The following is a 25153-nucleotide window of genomic DNA, read 5'->3' on the forward strand; positions in this document are numbered from 1 at the left end:
AAGAAAAAGAAACAAATATCTGAGTGTATTGCATATAAGAAGGATTATTTTGCCAAACTCTTATTTCCCTTATATGCAAATACATAAGGAGTAATGATGTAAAATATGTTTTTTTTTCACTGTTGGTTACAATAAAAAAGTTAGCTGATTTGTAATCTCCTTCTTATAAAATTCTGTCAATTTACACTGTTCAATTTGGTAGCAGTAAAATCTCCAATCCTTACTGCAAACTCTGAAGCAGTATAATCATTATGATCCTTCCCATTTTATGGGCAAAGAAAATGCGGGAAAGAGAAGTTAATAATTAAGACAAAAACATACAGCTAAAAGTGGTAGAGCTGGTAATTGAACCCAAGTAGCTTAATTTTAGAGCCGCCACTTTTAACCACTATATCATTCTATCTAGAATTCTGGCAATAAATTTTTAAAGTTTTAAATTGACCTACAATCCTGTAGCCCTTCTCCACTTAATATTATAGAATTTTGTATTTTTGGTGGTGAATATTGGTTTAAAAAATATGAGTTTCCTTGATATTAAATAAACCTTATTTGAGAAATCATTAAAAAGGGTGGGGGAGGGAGTATCAACACATCAGTTCAGACCATCAACTCTCTTCTTAACGCCCTTTGTAGATCCCAAGATTTTGGCTGAGTAGTAGAAACTTTTCACTTAAAAACAAACAAACAAACAAAGGTGTTTCTGCAATAAAGAATCTTCCCCTAAGAATAAAGCTCCTATAATTCCTTTGCTACATTCTATTGAAATAACGAGTTGTTCAACTTTAGTTCAGTTGAATTTGGCCACAAAAATATCTAGTATTTTTCCTCAGATCAGAATTGTTCTAATTAGCTCCCCAGGAAGGCAAAAGATCATAAGAAGCTTGAGAAATAAGAAGCAGAATTTAGATGAAGCACTGAAGTCAATGCAATGAAAACAGTAACAGCAAAGGTCAAGTTCTGTCTTCCTATCTTTTTTCTTCTTGATGATAGCTGTATCCTGTGACACACACACATACTCTTCTACTAATTCAACAAACACAAAATTATTTTGACACGGTCCCAGCTTCTCAAGATGACTCCAATCTCTTGGCAATAAAAATTGGAAACCATCATTTGTTAAGTGTTTGTTTTTACTAGACTTTTGCCCTGATTTGTATGATGATTTAAATTGTCTTCACCACAGTTTGTGAGATTACTCCACTTTTTATTTTCTTTTTTAAAAAGTATTTATTTATTTATTTGGCTGCACTGGGTCTTAGTTTCAGCACGCTGGAACTTCATTGCTTCATGCAGGATCTTCAGTTGTGGCACGCATGCAGGATCTAGTTCCCTAACCAGGTATCGAACCTGGACACCCCACCCCCGGAATTGGGAGCACAGAGTCTTAACCACTGGACCACCAGGGAAGTCCCTACTCTACTTTTTATCTTATTTTATTTTAAATTATTTATTTATTTATTTTTGGCTGCATTGGGTCTTTGTTGCTGCACGTGGGCTTTCTCTCTCTCTTTTTTTTTAACACCTTTATTGGAGTATAATTGCTTTGCAATGTTGTGTTAGTTTCTGCTGTATAACAAAGTGAATCAGCTATACATATACATATATCCCCATATCACCTCCCTCATGCGTCTCTCTCCCACCCTCCCTATCCCACCCCTCTAGGTGGTCACAAAGCACCCAGCTGATCTCCCAGTGCAATGCAGCTGCTTCCCACTAGCTATCTATTTTACATTTGGCAGTGTATATATGTCAATGCTACTCTCTCACTTCGTCCCAGCTTACCCTTCCCCCCTCCCCGTGCCCTCAAGTCCATTCTCTACGTCTGTGTCTTTATTCCTGTCCTGCCCCTAGGTTCTTCAGAACTTTTTTTTTTTTAAGATTCCATATATATGTGTTAGCATACAGTATTTGTTTTTCTCTTTCTGACTTGCTTCACTCTGTATGACAGATTCTAGGTCCATCCACCTCACGACAAATACTCAGTTTTGTTTCTTTTTATGGCTGAGTAATATCCCATTGTATATATGTGTCATATCTTCTTTATCCATTCATCTGTCGATGGGCACTTAGGTTACTTCCATGCCCTGGCTATTGTAAATAGTGCTGCAATGAACATTGTGGTACATGACTCTTTTTGAATTATGGTTTTCTCAGGGTATATGCCCAGTAGTGGGATTGCTGGGTCATATGGTAGTTCTATTTTTAGCTTTTTAAGGCACTTCCATACTGTTCTCCATAGTGGCTGTATCAATTTACATTCCCACCAAAAGTGCAAGAGGGTTCCTTTTTCTCCACACCCTACCCAGCATTTTTTGTTTGTAGAATTTTTGATGATGGCCATTCTGACCGGTGTGAGGTGATACCTCATTGTAGTTTTGATTGGTATTTCTCTAATGATTAGTGATGTTGAGCATCCTTTCATGTGTTTGTTGGCAATCTGTAGATCTTCATTGGAGAAATGTCTATTTAGATCTTCTGCCCATTTTTGGATTGGGTTGTTTGTTCTTTTGATATTGAGCTGCATGAGCTGCTTGTATATTTTGGAGATTAATCCTTTGCAGTTGCTTCGTTTGCAAATACTTTCTCCCATTCTGAGGGTTGTCTTTTTGTCTTGTTTATGGTTTCCTTTGCTGTGCAAAAGATTTTAAGTTTCATTAGGTCCCATTTGTTTATTTTTGTTATTATTTCCATTTCTCTAGGAGGTGGGTCAAAAAGGATCTTGCTGTGATTTATGTCATAGAGTGTTCTGCCTATGTTTTCCTCTAAGAGTTTTATAATGTCTGGCCTTACATTTAGGTCTTTAATCTATTTTGAGTTTATTTTTGTGTATGGTGTTAGGGAGTGTTCTAATTTCATTCTTTTACATGTAGCTGTCCAGTTTTCCCAGCACCACTTATTGAAGAGGCTGTCTTTTCTCCTTTGTATATTCTTGCCTCCTTTATCAAAGATAAGGTGACCATATGTGCGTGGGTTTATCTCTGACCATATGTGCGTGGGTTTATCTCTGGGCTTTCTATCCCGTTCCATTGATCTATATTTCTGTTTTTGTGCCAGTACCATACTGTCTTGATTACTGTAGCTTTGGAGTATAGTCTAAAGTCAGGGAGCCTGATTCCTCCAACTCCGTTTTTCTTTCTCAAGATTGCTTTGGCTATTCGGGGTCTTTTGTGTTTCCATGCAAATTGTGAAATTTTTTGTTCTAGTTCTGTGAAAAATGTCATTGGTAGTTTGACAGGGATTGCATTGAATCTGTAGATTGCTTTGGGTAGTAGAGTCATTTTCACAATGTTGAGTCTTTCAATCCAAGAACGTGGTATATCTCTCCATCTGTTTGTAACATCTTTAAATTCTTTCATCAGTGTCTTATAGTTTTCTGCATACAGGTCTTTTGTCTCCTTAGGTAGGTTTATTCCTAGGTATTTTATTCTTTTTGTTGCAATGGTAAATGGGAGTGTTTCCTTAATTTCTCTTTCAGATTTTTCATCATTAGTGTATAGGAATGCAAGAGATTTCTGTGCATTAATTTTGTATCCTGCTACTTTACCAAGTTCATTGATTAGCTCTAGTAGTTTTCTGGTAGCATTTTTAGGATTCTCTATGTATAGTGTCATGTCATCTGCAAACAGTGACAGCTTTACTTCTTCTCTTCCAATTTGGATTCCTTTTATTTTCTTTTTCTTCTCTGATTGCTGTGGCTAAAACTTCCAAAACTATGTTGAATAATAGTGGTGAGCGTGGGCATCCTTGTCTTGTTCCTGATTTTAGAGGAAATTGTTTCAGTTTTTCACCATTGAGAACGATGCTGGCTGTGGGTTTGTCATATATGGCCTTTATTATGTTGAGGTAAGTTCCCTCTATGCCTACTTTCTGGAGAGTTTTTATCATAAATGAGTTGGGCTTTCTCTAGTCGTGTTGAGTGGGGGCTATTCTTCATTGCGGTGTGTGGGTTTCTTTCTCTTTGCAGTGGCTTCTCTTGTTGCAGTGCACGGGCTCTAGGCATGTTGGCTTCAGTAGTTGTGGCACACGGGCTCAGTAGTTGTGGCTCACGGGCTCAGGAGTTGTGGCTCACGGGTTCTAGAGAGCAGGGTCAGTAGTTGTGGCACACGGGTTTAGCTGTTCCACGGCATGTGGGATCTTCCGGATCAGGGCTTGAACCCATGTCCCCTTCATTGGCAGGTGGATTCTTAACCACTGCACCACCAGGGAAGTCCTCTACTCTACCTTTTAAAACCTGAAACTCAGGTAAGATAATTTGGTATTAAATCATCTGGCTTGAGTTAAATCCCAGATTCTTTGGGCCAAGCCTGGTAGTTTTTCCCACTATCCAGCTCTGAAGTGTTGCCCCTCCCTCAATGCACATCCGTTCACAGCATGCATGTATTTAGTATGGTTTCTGTTGTGATTATTTGAAATAAATGTAACATGTTTACCCAGACATTTCCATTTTTTAGCTTCCATCTGCTATAGGATGTATGTTTTACTAATACAGAATATTTAGAAGATTTAGTTTAAACACAGGGACTTTTATTCTTTTACCTTTGGTTCAGCTCAAATCTTGACTATTTCCTTTATATTTGCAGTCACATACACATTTTTTCACATTTCCTTTTTAATGCTTTGCTATGAATTGTTAAACTTAAATCCTGCAGCTAATGCCTAATGGGCCAGGAACAATGTAGCTATTTAGATAGAATTTTGCAAATTCATCGTGAAACTTAAAGAAGAATGGAGACCCCATGTTGAGTTTAAAAAAAAAACAACCAACAACTATAATCCTATTCTTGGAGCAAGGCTTGAGATAATGATCCCCACAAAGAAGGTAAGTGACGTAAAGAAAAAGCATTTGCACAAAGCATAAAATAAAACATGAACTTCAAACTTATAAAACCTAGATTTCCCTTGTGGTCCAGTGGGTAAGACACCACACTCCCAATGCAAAGAGGCCCAGGTTCAATCCCTGGTCGGGGAACTAGATCCCACGTGACTGCTGCAACTAAGAGTTTGCATGCCACAACTAAGAAGCCCACATGCTGCAAGTAAGAGTGAGCATGCCGCAACTAAGACCCGCCGCAGCCTAAATAAATAATAAATAAATTTTTAAAAATTATAAAAACTATTTTGGAAAAATCAGATTATAAACTTCAAGGCATAGGAAGAACACATTTAACAGAGATTTTAGCCAAGTAGGAATAACGCAGAACCAGTGTGAAAAATGTAATGGGTCTAGCCACATACAAGCTTTCTGGCCATTTATTTTCTAAGGCAGATATCATTAATTTCACAATTACTAAGTGCCAGGCAACCTTCCTGTACTTTACAACATCTTAACCCATTTAATCCCTCACAACAATCCTATAAATTTAGGTATAAATGAAGCTAAAATCTCCAGAGAGTTAGAACTATTCTTTTGTGATGAATATCCTTTTCATTTTATACCAAGTAAGAAGATAGAGAATAAAATTCTTATTCTTTTTTTTGGCCGCGCCACGTGGCCTGTGGGATCTTACTCCCCCCACCAGCTGTCAAACCCGGGCCCTTGGCAGTGAGAACATCGAGTCTTAACCACTGGACTGCCAGGGAATTCCCAAGAATAAAATTTTAATTGATGAATTTTAAAGAAACTAAGACTTAACAAAGCTAATGTGTCCAAGTGTGTGCAGTTATAAGAAGTGGCATCACTATTTTCCTCTGAGTCTGAGTCATAATCGCTTTTCTCCCTGCCTCCACAAATGGAAAAGATGCTCCCAGTCCTGCCCTTTTCCTTAGAGAACTCAGGTCCTTAGCCACATATCAATAACTTTTAACTGCAAATTATATATGGCTTAGGCCTTTTTCAAAACTTAAAATTTAATTATTGATTAAATAAGATTAGAATAAGTAAGATTAGAATCCTTATATAAGGGACTACTTTTGGATATTTGTCATGAACAGGAGATATTTAATTTCAGTAATAGATGTTGATTAATTTCCCTATTGCCATAATGACTGTAAATAAATTATGATATTTTTAATTTATTTGGCCTTTTTTTCCCACTTGGAAACCAATAATATTTTACATAAAATTTCCATTTTAAGTGTTTTCTTCATTGTGTAGCTTATGAAAAATCAGGACATTGAAATGAAGTGATTTTCCAGTTTCTTATACTGAGTCAACAGTAGCAAATCATTGTTACTCAAGAAATGCTTAGTGTACTGAATGAAACAAAGAAATATCAAATTATATGCTGCTTGTAGAAGCTTAACAACTAGAATATTATATACAAAGATGAATAATAGCTCATATTTGATACATGCTAACGAAGAGCATAAAGAAGAAAATCTTTGGGAATTTCCAGTTAGAGGAAGATCTGAGTACGGTGAGGCAGTTAAAAAGAGCTCTGAAAGGGCCTCCCTGGTGGAGTAGTGGTTAAGAATCCACCTGCCGATGCAGGGGACATGGGTTCGAGCCCTGGTCGGGAAGATCCCACGTGCCGCGGAGCAACTGAGCCCGTGCGCCACAACTACCGAGCCTGCACTCTACAGCCCGTGAGGCACAACTACTGAAGCCCGTGTGCCTAGAGCCCGTGCTCTGCAACAAGAGAAGCCACAACAATGAGAAGCCCACGCACCGCAATGAAGAGTAGCTCCTGCTCGCCGCAACTAGAGAAAAGCCCACGCGCAGCAAAGAAGACCCAAAGCAGCCAAAAATAAATAAATAAATAAATGAATGAATGAATAAATGAATTTATAAAAAAAAAAAGAGCTCTGAAAAGGTAGTGGGACATAATTGGGAAAGACAATTCCATAAAGGCATTCCTCAAAGGGAAGATGATGGCTTAGGCAGAGTTTCAGAGCCCCAAATGTGTGTTCAGATAGAATGCCACCAGGGCCAAAAGTCGAGGGTTTGTGCAGGAATAGCATAGGAGATAAAGGTCCCTGATGATCCAACATTTACAACTTTTGACTTCAAACATGAATTTTCCTATCAAATGCCTCCAGCTCTCACACTACGGAACTTTTCGAGGGTGGGGCATTTATCTTATCTACCCTGATGTTTTCAGTGCTAACACAGTACTTTGAGTGCCTGACTCAGAAAAGACATTCTGCAAGTATTTGTTGAATGGATGGATGAATGAATGAATGAATGAGTCTCAGATTCAGTGAGTTACTCAAGGTCAAACAACTAGAAAGTGAGTTACGGCTGGCACAAACTGTTTCCTTTTACTCTATTCAGACGTGAACTATAAAGTGTTACAGAATCATTATTTTTCCATTCTCCTTGTCTTTTTGGAAATTTTCTTGGATGGACCTTAAGAAGCTTGTATTAGTTAAGGTTCTGCACAGAAACAGAACCAATGGGATATGTGTGTATTTGTATGTGTGTGTGTGTGTATTGAGAGAGAGAGAGACACAGAGAGAGAGAGAGAGATTGATGATAAGGAATTGGCTCATGCAACTACGGAGGCTGACAAGTCCCAAGGTCTGCAGGATGACTCAGCAAACTGGGACCCAGAAGAGCCAATGGTGTAGTTCCAGTTCGAGTCCAAAGACCTGAGAACAGGAAGAGCTGATGTTTCAGCTCTAGTTTGAAGACAGGAAAAAGCCAGTGTCCCAGTTTGAAGTCAGTCCAGCAGGAGGAATTCTCCCTTACTTGGGGGAGGGTCAGCTTTTTTTGTTCTATTTAGGTTTTCACCTGATTGGATGAGGCCCACCCACATTAGGGAGGGCAATTCATGTAATGTTTTTAATTTTTTTTTAAATTTATTTATTTATTTTTGGCTGCGTTGGGTCTTCGTTGCTGTGCGCAGGCTTTCTCTAGTTGCGGCGAGCGGGGGCTACTCTTCCTTGCAGTGCGTGAGCGTCTCATTGAGGTGGCTTCTCTTTGTTCCAGAGCATGGGCTCTAGGCGCGCGGGCTTCAGTAGTTGTGGGTCGTGGGCTCTAGAGCGCAGGCTCAGTAGCTGTGGTGCACGGGCTTAGTTGCTCTGAGGCATATGGGATCTTCCTGGACCAGGGCTCAAACCCGTGTCCCCTGCATTGGCAGGAGGATTCTTAACCACTACGCCACCAGGGAAGTCCCCATGTAATGTTAGTCTCATCCAGAAACACCCTCACAGACGTGATCCAGAATAATGTTTGACCAAGTATCTTGGCATCACATGGCTCAGGCAAGTTGACACATAAAATTAACCATCACAGATCTTTACCACTCACAAGTCATGTAGTCAGTTGAATATCCCAAATCTATTCCACTAAAACATCATGGGCTACATATTTAGTTCTCAATGTGTATTTTTACAAGTTCCTTTTGTTGAGATAGTACAGCATGATGGTGAGGAGCACTTCTGGTTCAAATTCAAGTTATCAGATATGTGACCTTGACAAGTTACTTCTCTTAGTGTCAGTTTCTTTATCCATTAATTGGGAATAATAATTGTTCCTCCATCTTAGAGTTGTTGTTATGAGAATTAAATAAAATAAGAGCATAAAATACTGAGTACAGTGCATGGCTCACAGTATTCACTCAATAAGTGATGGCTATTGTTTAACAAAAAATACTAATGCAGGGACTTCCCTGGTGGTCCAGTGGGTAAGACTCCGAGCTCCCAATGCAGAGGGCCTGGGTTCGATCCCTGGTCAGGGAACTAGATCCTGCATGCATATCACAACTAACAGTCCACATGTCGCAACTAAAGGTCCCGCGTGCTTCAGGGAAGATCCCACGTGCTGCAACTAAGACCCAGTGCAGTCAAAAAAAAAAAAAAACAAATACTAATACAAATTTAATGAATGTGGCATACCATTACCACTTGTTTGATTTGATCACATAAATATTCTTTTAAAATGTCAAGTTATGTTTTTAATTTTAAACAGTCAAGTGAAATAATAATTCTTGGCAGGTACCATTCATTTATATTTCTATCTTTAATTCCTAGTGCAATGCCTGATACATAGTAAGCACATGATAATAATTTTAAGAATACTTAATATTATTGTATCAAAAAAATATAATTTAGGGTGTTTGAATTCTGTCACCCTAAAAATATAGAAAATTTTTATATATAAAAAATATATAAAATATATATAAAATATAGAATAATTTTTATGCACAAATGCTAATTTGATTTGAAATGAAACATTTAGAGAGGTTATAATAGCAGAAGGCAGGTATTTTCGTTTATTTAATATTTGTCAATTATGTTGCCTTATAAACCCATGAGCCTATAAACAGTTTCCATAAACAACTAAAGATGACATGAACTTTTCATTGACTGAATCAATAAAGTAAATAATTTGTATCACATTTTAAAATCACAGTGGCATAAATATAATGAAAATAATACCTTACATTGAATAATACTTTATACTTTTCAAATTATTCAAATACACTATCACATTTGATTCTTAAAACAACCTTGAAGAGTGGGTAAGTAGATGTTATTATCCTCATTTCAGGGTGAGGAAACTAGAAATGAGAGATTCAAATTAGTATGCCTAACACCAAGCATCAAATTAATGACTAAGCTAGAAGTTTTTAACTTAGTATGCTTTCTAATACACCAAACCTCATTAGACTAAATTCCACTCTCCTAAGTAAAAAATATCAGCAAGGTCTTCAGTTAAGAAGTGATTTTTCTTCAATACATGTGATTATTAGGCACTGTTTATCCCATACTAAAATCTCAAAATTTTATTTTAATATGAATGCAAAGTAGGTTTTCTACATATCACATTAATACCAAAAAACTATAATCACAGTAATGAATTTTATACTCTTGAGTATTATTTAAGGTAGTTTGGGTCACTAAATAACATCATATAATTTAGATGATAGTTTTTTTCATATTAAAGTTAGAGTCCTGGGTTTGACACAACTGTCTTTTTCTATGTTACTATAACATTTTCCCTTTTGATGTGATACTGTTTACTGTGTTGTCTTAAACTCACTCACAAAAAAAAAAAAAAAAATCGGACTTCCCTGGTGGCACAGTGGTTAAGAATCCGCCTGCCACTGCAGGGGACATGGATTTGATCCCTGGTCCGGGAAGATCCCACATGCCGCGGAGCAACAAAGCCCGTGCGCCACAATTACTGAGCCTGTGCTCTAGAGCCCGTGAGCCACAACTACTGAAGCCCACGCGCCTAGAGCCCGTGCTCCGCAACAAGAGAATCCACTGCAATGAGAAGCCTGCGCACTGCAACGAAGAGTAGCCCTGGCTCACTGCAACTAGAGAAAGCCCGCGTACAGCAACAAAGACCCAATGCAGCCAAAAAAATAAATAAATAAAAATTAAATTAAATTTAAAAAAATTCTTTTTTTAATAGGAGCGTGGTATGCAGTGGAAATAATAGTTTTTGTAATTTGGTGTAAGGGTCATATCCTTAACACCAATTTAAGACTCAACTTTTTTGTTGTTGAAATTATAATTTTGACAAGATGATAAAATAATTAGAATGACCCCAAGTCTGCCACTCTGATGGTGTAGTTATTTGGTATCATTGCATAATTTTCTCCTGCTAGTTCATCCCCCAAGCTGGTTTTCCAAAGCCCCAACATAAATGGCTACCTGGTAGTTTTGAGTTCGAGGACCATGTCTTTCACATTATATGCGCTCTTACAGTACCCAGAACCATGCCCTGCACGCAGAAGGTGCTTAATATGTGCTTGAGCAATGAATATATAAATGAAGTTCTTTTGGAAGAGACCTGGGGATACTTCTTTTGTTAGAAGATGAATAGATACCTCAACGCTGGGACGTCAAGAACGACAGTCCCGTCAGAAGTGGAGAGAAGCAGCGGACAGCACAGGAAAATGCAGTAGAGGCAGCACAGAAATGAAGCCCAAGGAAATGAAGGCAAACTGGACCCGGAAACTAAAGACAGGGGCAAGTCAGGGAAGGGGATGATGTCATCAGAACAACAATAGAGGAAGACAGTTTTGGCAGCAGCTTTTGAATAGACGTTGAAGAAAAAAAATGAGAGACAGGGGAAAAAGGAAACGGGAAAAGGAAGTCTGCTCAGCACGCAGGATGACATTGTGGTGGGAGGAGAGCTTCCTGTCACAGCTTGATGTTTGCAACATCTGGTCACCTCTTATAACAAGGAAACTTTAGAAACTGGAGCCTTCTCAAGAAACCGGGTTAGGATATGTACGGATTCCATGGCCGTTAACAGTGCTGGCAGACAGGCACATCCGAAGAAAGAAAAAAATATAGACGGAAGACAATTGTGTCTCTTACATTGAGAACACTCCCACTAGTTTTCCAATGTAAGTATTCATATTTGGAGAAGTATATGCTTTACGTGTTTGGGGAATTTATTAGTTTTGTATTAAAATTAAAGTGTTGTAAATTTTCTCTTAATTCAATGATCTCAAATGGCGAAATGTAGCTAAGAAATTTGCAAAGAAAAAAGTTGTTTCCAAAGCTAATGATTTTCATGACCCATTTTTCTGTCGCATTGTTTAATTTTTGCGAGATTCCATACCTTGCTTCATTTACAGTATTGGCCAGTTTTCCACAACGCAATTGTGCCCTCTAGCGTTTCTTAGTATTTAACGATGGCTACTTTGGAGTTTTAGAAAGTGGTCACAGGTAGAACTGACTTGATGAGTAGGGAAAATAGTAAGGATTTCCACCTTATCATTTGTATCAGTCAGTAGAAGTGTGGCTATGTTACGGTAACAAATAAACCCCCGAATCTCAGTGGCTAAAAACACAATTTTTTTTTCCTCACAGAAGGTCCAATGCAGGCTGGCCAGGCCTGTCTACAAGCAGCATCTTGAGAATCCAGGCTTCCTGATCTTGTGAACTCTGCCACCGTGTCAGCTGGACTCAACAGGACAGGGAAACAGATGGAGGGGGCCCACTGGCTTGCACCTGCTCCATCTTGGAAGGGACACATGTCACCCTGCTACTTTCCACTGGCCAGAACTAGTCCCCAGCCCAATGGCAAGGTGGCCCGGAGGGTGGGAGAGGCAAATGGAAGTTCTGGGAGCACCAATGGCCTCTGATAAAGCCTCTACAAGAGCAGCTGGGGGACTTCCCTGGAGGTCCAGTGGTTAAGACTCTGCACTTCCACGGCAGGGGGCGCAGGTTCGATCTTTGCTTGGGGAACTAAGATCTCACATGCCACGTGGCGCAGCCAAAAAAAAAAAAAAAAAGAGCAGCTGGGAAGGAACATATTAGAATATTAGAAATTCTAGCTGTGTTATTCTGGGGAATATTTTTGATTTGAAGTTTTCCATTAGGAAATTATTCTATCAAAAAGAGAATAACAAGAGCAATTTTGATGTTCATAATTCTTCATTTTTGACACTCAAAATTAAATATCCCCTTTTGTATAATGGTAGAAGTGTAGCGACAGACTTTTATATTACAATTTCTGTTCTGATTGACTTTTGTATAAAATAAAATGTCCCTTACTCCCCTATTCTTTTTTTTTTTTTAAATAAATTTATTTTATTTTATTTATTTATTTTTGGCTGTGTTGGGTCTTCATTTCTGTGCGAGGGCTTTCTCTAGTTGCGGCGAGTGGGGGCCACTCTTCATCGCGGTGCGCGGGCCTCTCTCCATCGCGGCCTGTCTTGTTGTGGAGCACAGGCTCCAGACACGTAGGCTCAGCAGTTGTGGCTCACAGGCCCAGTTGCCACGCGGCATGTGGGATCTTCCCAGACCAGGGCTCGAACCCATGTCCCCTGCATTGGCAGGCAGATTCTCAACCACTGCGCCAACAGGGAAGCCCACTCCCCTATTCTTTGAGAGAACTATCCTCCTCCTCCTGCATCTCTTCCTTGGATGTTTAAGTTATGATTTTTTTTTAATTACTTCTTTCCAACTTTAATTTGGATATATTGGAAAGCTGTTCCCCGAACTGTTGTCCTTACTGACATCCCATCGTGGAGACGTATATTGCATTTATTTATGAAATTTTACAAATTTTATCTATTACTAGGAAAAATATATTTAAGGAAACTTTATAGTTATTTATTAAGTATTGAGCTTGATGGCTCTTCTTTTGATTTTTTTTATTGTGGTAAAATATATATAACACAAAATTTACCACTTTAACCATTTTTAAGTGTCTAGTTCAGAGGCAGTAAGTACATTCACTTTGTTGTGCAATCATCACCACAATTTATCTCTGGAACTTTTTCATCATTCTGAACTCACACTGTACTCATTAAAAACTAGCTCCCCATTCCCTCCTCCCCCCCAGCCCCTGGCAACCAGCATTCTACTTTCTGTCTCTATGAATTTGACTACTTTGGTTACCTCATATAAGTGGAATCATACAATATTTGTCATTCTGTGTCTGGCTTATTTCACTTAGCATGTTTTCAAGATTCAGCCTTGTTGTAACATGTATTAGTACTTCATTCCTTTTTAAGGCTGAATAGTATCTCATTGTTTGTTTATACCACATTTTGTTTATCCATTCATAATGGCTCATCTTTGACAATATCACATTAATTTTGTTTAGTCAGTAAATCATTAATACATCTTTTGAGAGTCTTCTATAATCTCTAGCACATCTTGATTAGAGAGACATAAAACTGTTCAACCCTCGGTCATCTGTGTCCTCTTAGATTGTATATCTGAAATATCTTGCTATTTCTACCTTTTGTTAGGTCTTCTGGCAAGGCTCCACTTTTCAAAGGAAGTTTTCTGCTGGGGAAAATCAACCATAGTATTTGGCTTCCAGTATGAGCATGTTCCATCATTAAGCTTTTCCTTTTCTACTTCAATATTTAAGAGGCTAGTTTTTAAAGTTATCTTAAATATAGAGATGCTGTAGAGAGACAGATACTTCATCTCTGGCTTCACCATATTTCTAAAAGTCTTTGTCATAATTCTAGTATTATAATTTTATTGTTAATAATATTATTAACCCTCATAGAATAATAATAGCTACTAGGCACTGTTCTAAGTACCTGATACACACAGGACATGATGATGCTGGCTTCTGAAATAGAAAACACAGGAGGAAAAGCAGGGTAGAAAGAGGGAAAATGATAACTCAAGTTTTGGACGTGTTGGCTTTGAGGTGCTGGAGGAAAGTCGGTGTCTTGTGTAAGAGAGCAGGCGGGAGATGTGAATTTGCATCAGGACTCAAGAGCACTGCTGGGGCTAGAGGGGGATTTAGGAGTGAAGAATATGTAGGGAAGAGCTGCAGCTGTGGAACAAATGAGATTTCTAAGGGAGAGAGAGAATGCAGAGGGTCCACTTAGCCCAGCAGCAGCCAGGAGCTGAGCCGGATTGATGAGCAGGAATTAGCCAGGCAGGAAGGCAGGAAGGGACATCTCGGGTGATGGTCTGGAGCCTGCATGGCCCCTGCTGGCTCTGTTCTACTTTCTGTCTCCATGAATCTGACTATCTGGGTACTTCACATAAGTGGAATCGTGCATATTTACCATGGGAGCAGGGAGCAGTGGTTCTTACCCTGGCTGTGCAGCCAAATCACCCAAGGAGCTTTGCAAAACTACCCCAGAGCCAGAGATTCTGAGTCACAGGGTCTGAGATAGGCTTCAAAAAAACCAAGTGAGAACATTGTTGTGGAAGAAAACCAGAGGAGGACAGTGTCCTGTAAGCTCAAGGAGGTGAGGCTGCAGGGAGGGGACAACGGTGACAAAGAAGGGAGAGGAACGGGGCACCCACTGGGTCTGACAAACCAGGCTTATCAGGAGCTTCAGTGAGGCAGTTTCCGTAGAGGGATGAGGGGAGAATAATTGTCCTCTGGGACACTGAGAGACACCGGGATCAGAATTACGGGTAGAAAGGGAAGGATTCAAGGCTGGGGGGAGATGCAGATAATGATGAGGTAGAAGGGATGGAAATGGAGGGACTGGATGCCTGGTAGTTTGGGTTTTCTAAGAGAAGCTGCAAGCACATTCACTGGAGGCCACTGCTGGGTGTGTTAAGCCCTAGGGATAACACAGGCTTGAGGCTCAAACTGCAGCTCTGCCATTTCCCCACTCTGAGATCTCTGTGCCTCAGGCTTCTCATCTGTAAAATGGGGATTTTATTTAATTAAATTAAATTAATTTATTTATTTTAAAATGGGGATTTTAAATACTCTTTTCTGCCCTATAGGACCGCTGTGAAGGTTATGATGAGTTAGTACATGTAATACTCTTAGGACAGCACCTGGAGGACTCAGGTGTGTTCTGTGCTACGGAGGCAGGGGTTGGTGGCTGGGTGTCCTCGGAGGGGATTAGAAAAAGAAACATCCAGAGGAGAGAGGTTGTTTTGGTTTGAAAACCACTGCCCTTTGGTGGAATGAATTTGGGATTGACAGTGTTGACACAAGGACTTTAATCCTGCCTTCGGCAAAGTATCGCTGTGGTTTGGGCCGGGTCCCTTACCTTCTTTGGGTGGCAGTTTTCTCCTTGGTGAAACGCGTGGGCTGCTCTCTGGCACCCCTGGTTCAGGCTCGCGGAGGGTGGGATTCCCAGCACAGCCGCGCAGCGCCTTTCGAGGTTCGCGGGCGCCACCCTGTGGTAGAAACGGATAGTGCTGTCAACAGGCTCCGCGAGGCTGAAGACCCCGGGACCCAGCTTTCTAGATGGGTTTTTATGTATACACAGAAAAATCTCTCCAGGGACAAGGGGCCCTATCCAGGGTGGGAGTGCTCTCTTATTACCATAAATGGAGCATGAGTTGGGCATGGCACAGTAGCCAGAATTTCATCATGGCCGTGATGAATAAACTTAACACACGTGAATAATTTATAGCGTGCTCAGCCCATTGGAGCGAGAGGGCCAATAACACTAGCTAAAACTTGGAATCTGTTTACTTCAGTGCATTTTTTCGTTGTTGAAACAGTGACCTTGAAGATGACCCCATCTTCATAGTTAGGCCTATCTCAGGAGTTTCCCAGTAGAGTTGTAAATCTGCTCTGTGTGTGTGCTGTTTCTGCCCCGGCATTTGTTGAGCTGAGAGAAGTCAAGGTCACTCTGCCATGAGCCCCAGCAGCCTCTTCTGTCTCTAAAGGATTTTTAAATGACTGATTAGTAATACTGGAGAACCAGTTGTATGATTCAGAAAGGTTATTGAGGGGGCTTCCCTGGTGGCACAGTGGTTAAGAATCTGCCTGCCAATGCTAGGGGACACGGGTTCGAGCCCTGGTCCGGGAGGATCCCACATGCCGCAGAGCAGCTGATCCAGTTTGCCAAAACTACTGAGCCTGCACTCTAGAGCCCGTGAGCCACAACTACTGAGCCCATGTGTCACAACTACTGAAACCTGCATGCCTAAAGCCCATGCTCCACAACAAGAGAGGCCACCACAGTGAGAAACCCAGGCACCAGCAACGAAGAGTAGCGCCCACTCTCTGCAACTAGAGAAAGCCAGCGCTCAGCAACGAAGACCCAACACAGCCAAAAATAAAAATATATAAATACATAAATAAATAAATTTATATTTAAAAAAAAAAAAAGAAAGGTTATTGAGACAAAAGCTTCTGGGAATGGCCTTGGCTTATGAATTCCCTACCATGGGCAGAGAGAGTGTCTGCAACAAAGGCTGTCAGGAAACAAATATAATAAAACGATAATAGACCAGAAGCCAGAGGGAGGTTCTCTGTCATTTTGCAAGTTTTTGAACCCTGGAAGCACAAGAGCCATGCCTCTGGTTTGGGACTGCATATATCCGCTCCCTAGGTTTAATTCCACTTTTTTTTTCCCCAGCAAAACTTCAGACTGAAATTTTACCATCCAAAGAGCTAGCTTCAGAAGTTTCTCAGGGGACTTACGTGGTGGTGCAGTGGATAAGACTCTCGCTCCCAATGCAGGGGGCCTGGGTTCGATCCCTGGACAGGGAACTAGATCCCACATGTATGACGCAACTAAGGAGCTTGTGTGCCACAACTAATGAGCCCACATGCCACAACTAAGAAGCCCACGTGCTGCAACTAAGGAGCCCTGGAGCCACAACTAAGGAGCCCACCTGCCACAACTAAGACCTAGTGCAACCAAATAAATAAATATTTTTAAAAAATTGCTCAGAATATCTCCTGTTCCTTTATATTGGGTTGGCCAAAAAGTTCATTCGGCTTTTTCCGTAACATCGTGAGGAAACAAACGAACTTTTTGGCCAGCCCAATATTTACGGTCATTTTATTCCCTTGATAAAGAAATTTGTGGATTAAAAACTATAGCATCCTGGGAGTTCCCTGGTGGCCAAGTGGTTAGGATTCTAAGCTTTCACTGCTGTGGCCTGGGTTCAATCCCTGGTCGGGGAACAGAGATCCTGCAAGTGGTGTGGTATGGCCAAAAGAAACAAACAAACAAACAAACAAAACCCCTCAACCCACCCCCCCCCAAACCGGATAGTATCCCAAAATTGTTACAGGCCGATATCAAATCGATCACCCACTTTTGTAGTTCCGTAGGTCAATCCTGTCAACCTACCCTTCAATTCCTTGTCCCTCAGTCTCAGATCTAACTTCCCAGGCAAATGTAGTACACCCTGAGAAATTTAAACTCTCTACTCCCATCTGTAAAAGGTTAGGATATTTATACTCATTCGTATTTCCTTCTCATTTCGCAACAAAAGGTGTGCACCCTCCACTCGTGCTCTGGGTCCTATGACCTCTTACCTCCTCCCTATACATCAACTATTATCCTCTTCTGTATTTTCAGCTTCTCCTCAGCATATAATCATGTGTAAGTGATTCGCATCTTTAAACAAAGATGCAAACTTGATCCTATTCTCCACTTCAGTTACTGTCTTGGGTCTCTGCTCCTGGTCTGAGCCGACCTTCTTAACAGGGCAGGTATGTTATCTTTCTGCATTTCCACGTATGAGAATAATTCCTCAGATGATAGTCATAAGGCTTCCAACTCAGCCATGATAGTGAAGCTACTCTGCTAAAATGACCACGGCCAGGTTCAGTGGTTGCTTTTCTGAGCTCTCTTACATTCTCACGTGTAACGACGGCAGAACAACCAGATGCTCACGCTGTGACTTCCTTTCCTGAACATCCTGAGATCATTTTCTCTACTAATTACATGTCTCAAAGGGGTGATCTGATATTTCTAATGACATTTCATTCATGAATGTCAGAGGGTCACATGTTAGTTACTGGGCTAGATGTCAAAATGTAGAATTCAGCACTGGTTTCCACTCTCTGGTTTACAGTAAATTCTGCACATCATGTGCCCACTTAATATCAAAATGTCTGTCATCTTTCATAAGGATACAAGGACAATAAAAGTTAAAGCACTTATTTAAAAAAACCCATTTCGCACCGCTGACCACCTTCATCTTTTAACTCTCTCCTCCTGGCTTCAGTGACACCAGACTCTTCTTTTTCCTCTTTAGAAATTCCTTCTCAGTTTCCTTTTTAGGCTTACGTGTGTGTGTGTGCACGATGCTTGTGATTTATCAAGCCCCTACTAAATGCACACATTATCTCATTTAATCCTCAAACAACCTTATAAGGTAGGTGTTTTTAATCTCCATTTTATGTAAGGAAGCCAAGACTCAGAGAGGTTAAATAACTCTGAGTAACATAATCAAACCCAGGGTCATCTGTCTTGAGGTTAAGTTCTTACCCACTGATGTTATAGCGCTGCTTCAACTTTAACACACCTGAAGGCCGTCACGCATGCTATTCTCGTTTACTGCAATGTTCTTACCACATTTGGCTCCTTCTCATACTTCATGCCTCAGCCTAATTGCCATCTCTTCAGAGGAACTTTCCTGATCATCTGATCTGTAGAAGTCTTTCTCTCTTTAGTTTTTCTCCATCACACCATCCTCTATAATTATTTTGTGTTTGCTTGGTTATTGTCTGTCTGCCCCCCTAAGAAATAAGGTCATTGAAGTCGAGTCACTTGTCCAGGGTCACCATGAACATTTGCACAGGTTGTGCACTGTATAAGGATGCCTAGTTGAGGTAAGTGAATGGGCTAAAATCTGCCTTTACTTACCCACCAGAAGGGTTGTCTTAAAAAAAAAAATTGTCCAAAGATATCATCCAGGCTGGCAGTGGATGTGATTTTGCCTATCTTGTTCAATAGTTTATATCCAGAGCCTAGAACAGTGACTGGTGTGTATTAGAATTTCATAAAATATTTAATGAATGGAAGGGAGTAATGTAGCTGCAGGACTGATTTATACTAGAAAACAACCAAGGAGTCCTTAGTAAATAAAAAGTCTTCCAATGAGTTTCATTATACGTAGAGTAAAATCAAAATTCTTTTTTTTTTTTTTTGGCCATGCTGCGAGGCATGTGGGATATTAGTTACCCGACCAGGGATCGAACACGTGCCCCCTGCAGTGGAAGTTTGGAGTCTTAACCACTGGATCACCAGGGAAGTCTCCAAATCAAAATTCTTTGCATGGCCCATTGCATAGCACCCTCCTGCTGATTGTGATGAAAAATTGCAGTAGTTCTAACCTACTTCACAAAAGACAACCTTCCAGGTATCTTTTGATAATCAAATTCATGATAAGTCCAGAGCCCACACATAACACAAGGAATGCTGTTTCCTGCTATATTTTAACTTGCATGAAGGGATAGTCTGTATTTCTTTTTCTTTATTTCTTTTTTTATTTTTGGCTACACCGCGAGGCATGCGGGTTTTTAGTTCCCTGACCAGGGATGGAACCTGTGCCCCCTGCAGTGAGAGCACGGAGTCTTAACCACTGGACTGCCAGGAAGTCCCAATATTCTGTATCTTAGGACTCAGTTGAAGATGCCTTGAACACTTGCATTTTCTCCCTATTATAGGATGGCTTTTGACGGGACTCTTCACCAAAAAACTACCTAGTAACATTAGTTCACTCAGGTCTTGTGATTCCAATCAAATTTCCCTGGGAATGTTTCCTTGTCCATTTTGATTAGAATAGCCACTGACATGGGAATTCTGTACCAGTTCTGGAATTTCTTTGACCCTTTCTTTGATAGCTATCTCGAACCACTTGGACCCTTAAGGTATGTAATTCCTCCTTAGATGTCCACTTTAGCTTCCTCTTTGTGGATGACCCAGCTCTTTTACTAGATTCTCATCCTCATCGAACTCCATTCCAGCAGTCACATAACCATCTGCTTCTGTCTGACTTTTTACTGTGTTCTTGCCCTTATCCATTTTTACAAGGGTTGCTCACCAGTGCAGGGGAGACTCTGTGGTAATAGTGATTCAGCAACTGTGGAATCACCTCCCTTCAAGCTTCCTGGGCAGATGAGGTTTTTTCCTGATTCTGAAGGTGACTGGGAATTCATTGCCTGATGACTAACTTCCTCTTTTGTAATGTGATAGGAGGGGAAGCAAGGCAAAAATCTCAACCTCTAAACTCCCTGTGAGGCTTTAATAAGATGTGTTTACAAAGGAACAATTTTAGAACACCAAACCAAGCCAAACAAAATCCCAGGGCCAAAGTTTTCGATCTTTCCTTGTTCACTCATCTGGAAAAGTAAGTGGCAGCGGTGGTGTTTGGCGTGGCCAGGATGGCCTTAGTTAACATCAAGAACGTGTGATTTCTCCTAGTCCGTATTTCCGGTTAGTCCTGCTTGAACATACACACGCCTCTTACTGCTATGCATTTAGAGCTTCAGATCTGGAACAAATGTGATGACCTCCGAGGCCCTCATTAGCTTGCCTACTAACTTTAGGAAATTTGGCCACTGGGATGAGCACTGGCCCCCTCTAAGCCTCAACCACAGGAAGCGTGGGGTGGAGAGACCGCTTTCCTAGGGCCCGTTACTCGGAATACTTGCTTGAACCAAATGGAAACCATCTGGCCAAGTGGATTTATTGTCATGAGCTAACAACGCTGTATATTTTCATGTAGATTTAAAGGGCTAGGTTTCTGAAAAAATAAAAAAATTGGCACTTTAATCCACTTACGCCATTTGTTACTTATTTCAGTTTGCGGTAGATATTTTATTTTATTTTTTTGGCTGCGCTGCGGGGCTTGTGGGATCTCAGTTCCCCGACCAGGGATTGAACCCGGGCCCTTGACAGTGAAAGCACCAAGCCCTAACCGCTGGACCACCAGGGAATTCCTGAGGTAGATATTGTAGATCAAATTAAAAGTGATCATTTTCCTTTTTAAGTATATTTGACCCCTCAATATTGCTGCTTTTCGAAAGTGTGTCTGACCATCCTCAACACAAATAGTAAGATGATGATAAAAATCCTAAGAAGAAGTAGGCATCTTTCTAATCCCATGAGTAAATTTTCTACCCAAAGTGTTTCTGGCAGAGGATTCCATTTTACACAGTAACAACATTTTAGACAGTCTGGAAACAGCCTAGATTACCTGGTGTAATAATAACTATCAGTTATTAAGCATAGAATGCATACTCTGCTAAATATATGTGCTAAGTCTTTTACATGAGCTATAGCTCATTTAATCTGTATACTGTGAATACAGGGTAGTTACCAGTTCTATTTTACAGACAAAGAAACTAAAGTTTGGAGGAACAGAGTAACCTGCGTCAGGCAAGATGGGTGAAAAGCAGGAAAGTGGGACCTGAACCAAGGTCTGTCTGACTCTAAACATGTACTCTGCCTGCCATGTGTAAAAGCAATAATTATGCTTATTTTTTCTTGGCTCAGAGCTGCCAGGGCATTAAAATAAATCCTAAACTTGTGAAATAATGACAATTGCTTTGTAGATATGTTATATTGTGTAATTATAATGCTTATATTATGTAAGGTGTGTATTATTATGACCATTTCACAGATATGGAACTGAATCTCAGAGATAATTTATCACACAATTATTGATTGAATCACACGCAAACCCAGATCGGTCCTGGCTCACAAATCTCTTCCTGGGAGCTTGTTAGATGCAGAATCTCAGGGCCCCTCCCCCTCCCTCACCTGTTGAATCAGAATCTGCATTTTATGAATTTGGTAAAGTTGCAGGATACAAAACTAATGCACAAAAATCTCTTGCATTCCTATACACTAATGATGAAAAATCTGAAAGAGAAATTAAGGAAACACTCCCATTTACCACTGCATCAAAAAGAATAAAATACCTAGGAATAAACCTACCTAGGGAAACAAAAGACCTGTATGCAAAAAACTATGACACTGATGAAAGAAATTAAAGACAATACAAAAAAGGTGGAGAGATATACCATGTTCTTGGATTGGAAGAATCAATATTGTGAAAATGACTATACCCCGCAAAGCGATCTACAGATTCAATGCAATCCCTATCAAATTACCATGACATTTTTTACAGAACTAGAACAAAAAATCTTAAAACTCGTATGGAGACACAAAAGACCCTGAATAGCCAAAGCAGTCTTGAGGGAAAAAAACAGAGCTGGAGGAATCAGACTCCCTGACTTCAGACTATACTACAAAGCTACAGTAATCAAGACAATATGGTACTGGGACACAAACAGAAATATAGATCAATGGAACAGGATAGAAAGCCCAGAGATAAACCTATGCACCTATGGTCAACTATGATAAAGGAGGCAAGGATATACAATGGAGAAAAGACAGTCTCTTCAATAAGTGGTGCTGGGAAAACTGGACAGCTACATGTAAAAGAATGAAATTAGAACACTCCCTAACCCCATACACAAACATAAACTCAAAATGGATTAGAGACCTAAATGTAAGACTGGACACTATAAAACTCTTAGAGGAAAACATAGGAAGAACACTCTTTGACATAAATCACAGCAAGATCTTTTTTGATCCACCTCCTAGAGTAATGGAAATAAAAACAAAAATAAACAAATGGGACCTAATGAAACTTAAAAGCTTTTGCTAAGGAAAGGAAACTACAAACAAGACAAAAAGACAACCCTCAGAATGGGAGAAAATATTTGCTAACAAATCAATGGACAAAGGATTAATCTCCAAAATATATAAACAGCTCATGCAGCTCAATATTAAAAAAACAAACAACCCAATCAAAAAATGGGCAGAAGACCTAAATAGACATTTCTCCAAAGAAGACATACAAATGGCTAAGAAGCACATGAAAAGCTGCTCAACATCACTAATTATTAGAGAAATGCAAATCAAAACTACAATGAGGTATCACCTCACTCCTGTTAGAATGGGCATCATCAGAAAATCTACAAACAACAAATGCTGGAGAGGGTGTGGAGAAAAGGGAACCCTCTTGCACTGTTGGTGGGAATGTAAATTGATACAGCCACTATGGAGAACAATATGGAGGTTCCTTAAAAAACTAAAAATAGAATTACCATATGACCCAGCAATCCCACTACTGGGCATATACCCAGAGAAAACCGTAATTCAAAAAGACACATGCACCCGAATGTTCATTGCAGCACTATTTACAATAGCCAGGTCATGGAAGCAACCTAAATGCCCATCAACAGACGAATGGATAAAGAAGTTGTGGTACATATATACAATGGAATATTACTCAGCCATAAAAAGGAACGAAATTGAGTCATTTGTTGAGACGTGGATGGATATAGAGACTGTCATACAGAGTGAAGTAAGTCAGAAAGAGAAAAACAAATATCATATATTAATGCATGTATGTGGAACCTAGAAAAATGGTACAGATGAGCCAGTTTGCAGGGCAGAAGTTGAGACACAGATGTAGAGAATGGACATATGGACACCAAGGGGGGAAAACTGCGGTGAGGTGGGGATGGTGGTGTGCTGAATTGGGCGATTGGGATTGACATGTATACACTGATGTGTATAAAATTGATGCCTAATAAGAACCTGCAGTATAAAAAAACAAACAAAACAACTAATACTAAACTTTCATTGGGTTATTTGTATGGAAATATGTTAATATAAATGTTTCAGACATTACATGAAATTTCTAAAAATCTTATATTTGTATTTGTATGGAAATATGTAAGGAAATATGTTAATATAAATGTTTCAGACATTACATGAAATTTCTAAAAATCTTATATGTTCTGGTATAATGTTATAAGTAATAATCCTAGTTATTACTTTAAAATGTATATCTCAGAAATAACTAATTTTCTTGTCAACTGCATTATTATGAACTTTCATCAACTCTTTTACCGCGGTCATTTTTTAAGTCTTTTGTCATTTACAGACAGTTCTGGGTGTACTCTGATGATTTTGCAAATATGTTCCTATAAAAGGGTTTCATCTTCAAGAAATTCATGGAAAAGACTCTGACAAGTACAGGTTTCTGGTAACTGACTGTACTGCTGAACTGAATGAATAAGCATTTTCAGAACTCTGATGAAAAACTGATGAACTCATAAAAGTGCTAACAAAAGATCAAGATGAAAAAAACCAATTAATTACATGGGACTGAGTGAACTGATGAGGATGAGTATAATTTTTGTGACTTTCTGTCTGAAATTAAAAAAAAAAAAATCCCACAAGGACTCAGAGGCAAAGAATATACAAATCAATTTTCACTGCAAAGTAAAGGAGCTGTTACAGTGGAGGATTACTGGACTGAATGTCAATATTATGACATAGTATGAGTGTGTTTCATGTTTGGTAATTGCAATCATTGTTGCTTTTGTTGTGGTCATCCATGTACAATGCTTGGTGTCAGTCTATTTATCGCTTGTAAAAATAAAATACAGTGTGTGTGTGTGAAAAAAAAATCACTAATTATTAGAGAAATGCAAATCAAAACTACAATGAGTATCACCTCACACCAGTTAGAATGGGCATCATCAGAAAATCTACAAACAACAAATGCTGCAGAGGGTGTGGAGAAAAGGGAACCCTCTTGCACTGTTGGTGGGAATGTAAATTGATACAGCCACTATGGAGAACAGTATGGAGGTTCCTTAAAAAACTAAAAATAGAATTACCATATGACCCAGCAATCCCACTACTGGGCATATACCCAGAGAAAACCATAATTCAAAAAGACACATGCACCCCAATGTTCATTGCAGCACTATTTACAATAGCCAGATCATGGAAGCAACCTAAATGCCCATCAACAGATGAATGGATAAAGAAGTTGTGGTACATATATACAATGGAATATTACTCAGCCATAAAAAGGAACGAAGCTGGGTCATTTGTAGAGATGTGGATGGACCTAGAGACTGTCATACAGAGTGAGGTAAGTCAGAAAGAGAAAAACAATATCGTATATTAACGCATATATGTGGAACCTAGAAAAATGGTACAGATGAACTGGTTTTCAGGGCAGAAATAAAGAGACAGATGTAGAGAACAAATGTATGGACACCAAGGGGGGA

The 25153-nt window shown here is 39.7% G+C and overlaps 2 long non-coding RNA genes across 2 annotated transcripts in view; one reads left to right on the forward strand and one right to left on the reverse strand.

Moving 5' to 3' along the window:
- LOC309640279 overlaps positions 1–25153 on the reverse strand; it is a 47503-nt gene that overhangs the window by 8570 nt on the left and 13780 nt on the right. Inside the window, exon 2 of the long non-coding RNA XR_014252157.1 lies at positions 15342–15471. This is a non-coding gene — a long non-coding RNA (uncharacterized lncRNA). The remainder of the gene's footprint in view (positions 1–15341; positions 15472–25153) is intronic.
- Positions 15444–24441, forward strand: LOC309640273. The gene is made up of 2 exons (XR_014252151.1): positions 15444–16024; positions 16420–24441. It is a non-coding gene; the product is annotated as an uncharacterized lncRNA (long non-coding RNA).

The sequence above is a fragment of the Balaenoptera physalus genome (assembly GCF_965194825.1).
Source record: "Balaenoptera physalus genome assembly, chromosome: 12".
NCBI lineage: Eukaryota > Metazoa > Chordata > Mammalia > Artiodactyla > Balaenopteridae > Balaenoptera > Balaenoptera physalus.